At 44.1% G+C, this 2,117-nt stretch overlaps 1 non-coding gene across 1 annotated transcript; it reads right to left on the bottom strand.

The window, feature by feature from the left end:
• Positions 1 to 1,757: 1,757 nt before the first annotated feature.
• TRNAR-UCU (transfer RNA arginine (anticodon UCU)) lies at positions 1,758 to 1,832 on the bottom strand. The gene has a single exon. It is a non-coding gene; the product is annotated as a tRNA-Arg (tRNA).
• Positions 1,833 to 2,117: the final 285 nt, after the last annotated feature.

Raw genomic sequence — 2,117 nt, 5'->3', positions numbered from 1 at the left:
GACAAGCACAGCTTGATACAAAGCAGTGTAACCTTCCTATTTTTGGCAATCCACTTCAATGAAGCTTGCATAATTTATTTTCGCCTTGATAGGCTTCTACAGAAAGAGCTAGACAGACTGTGCGCCAGATAGAGAAAAAAAAATGGGAATTTCACAATGTGACGGACTATGGCACTGGCTACAAAAACAATCCTCCAGGCATCACCAATGTTTCCGCTGGCACTGGCAAGGGCCGATGAGCTAAAGCGCATCTTCTCTAAGCACATGTTCCCTTAAGGACGGCTACAAACTAACTCATTATCCTACCTATTTGCCCTTCCAATCTACTACACTTGACAATCGTGTTCTTTAGTCGCTTTTGTGGCGCAAACCCACAGCGTATCTCTTATCCTGTGAATGTCCACACCCTCCGCATAACTCCCCCCCCCCCCCCCCCGCACCTTCATATTCCTCCTTTTAGGCAGCGTTGACCACGTCATAGGCGCAAAAGCAGCGACGAATTATCCAGCAGGCACGTGGAGCAGCGTGAGCCAATGGGGCCCTGAACTAGGCACTTCACCCTAGTAGTAAGATGCCTCGAGCTAACAGAAATAATTATTTTTCGATGTAAAGGAATGTTGTTATTTTTGTGACAAATTCTGCTAATAGAAGTACGCAGAAAAACACAATTATAACAGTTATAGCCCAGGGTAAAAGGAAGGAAGGAAATCAACTTTATTCAGGTCAGAAAAGGTGATCGCCATGACGTCGAAAAAACATGCTTTTCTTCGAACCTACCAGGAAGACACAGTCGTGTCAAGGACATGAACAGCTGGTAAATTCGTCGGCATCCATGATGTCTTAATCACAAACCAGCATTTGATGCCAAAGCATACTTCAAAAACGTTTCAAAGGCTTTAGGCGAATATATTGTTTCATGAGCCGCTCAAACACGCCGACATGCCTGGTTAAAGGAATGTAAAAATACTACAAAAGGCTAACAAAAAAGTATTTACGAACAGCGCATTCATCTGCAGCATAAGTATATATTGCGGTGAATTTGAGGGGTTTTTTTTTTGGCAAATAACTTCCACAGCGATTGCCCGACAGGCCTCATCTCGTTTCTTTTCGGGGTGCACATCGAACATGTATTCAGACAAAAAGAAGAAGAAAATTATATGCCTGCGTAATGTTTCGCAATTGACTTTTCGCTTTCAGAAAAAAGGAATTTGTAAAGTTGCAATGTTCAAATTATTATTTCCCCAGTTTATACACCCAAATTAACAGGCGAATAATCGTCAATTGTCAACTTTGGATATGGGCCAAAAATACTCAGGTACACGATAACAACAAGAATAAAATGATGACTGGTTCTGAGCTTCGAACAAGCGGGAATCCTCATCTATATTTGAGGTGAACAAAACCAGCTCCCCTAAGGCGAACTACATTGAAGTTTCTTTACAAGACAGATCAATCATTGACTGCATTGTCTCATAAAAATACTAATGCTGCAGAGTTTGCCACTCTCAACAATATGCATGGCGACGCATATGACAAAAATTGTGTACAAAAATAAGCTTTAATATCTGATACTTCCTTCACAAACAACAGCTAATAAGAACCGAAGAAGCTATGCTCAAGGCTTTATCAACATTTCGGCTGTAGCAAAAGTAAGAGACGGCATCCGCTCTCATTTGTGCTTTGCTTCACTGAACATTTTAAGTGGCGCAGATGATGATTTACGAAAAAAAAAACGAGAAGCACGAACGCAAAATAAGTGCAACGCCGGCGGGACTCGAACCCGCAATCCTCGGTTTAGAATACCGATGCCTTGTCCATTGGGCTACGGCGGCTCTCACGCTCGGAACGCAGCGTCTTAGTTGGCCAATCCTGGGCCGAGCGTCGCCGTTCCTCGGCGCAACCGCGTGAGCGCGCGCTCGTGCCACTGCTGCCTCCTTCTTCTTCTTCTTCTTCTTCTTCTCCGTCTTCTTCCGCAGCTGGTTCCGATGCGGCTCGTCTTCCTAGCGTTTCCATACTGCCCCTCCGTCTGCGAAGGCGCTGACGGCACTTGCCAACTGTCAAGCCAAGATTAATTGTGCGCCTGAAAACTGCATTAAGGATTTAGTCTAATGACTTCA

Source organism: Dermacentor albipictus, chromosome 1 (genome assembly GCF_038994185.2).
Source record: "Dermacentor albipictus isolate Rhodes 1998 colony chromosome 1, USDA_Dalb.pri_finalv2, whole genome shotgun sequence".
Classification (NCBI taxonomy): Eukaryota; Metazoa; Arthropoda; class Arachnida; order Ixodida; family Ixodidae; genus Dermacentor; species Dermacentor albipictus.
The sequence above is the reverse complement of the archived record's forward strand: the minus strand, read 5'-3'. Positions and strand labels throughout refer to the sequence as shown.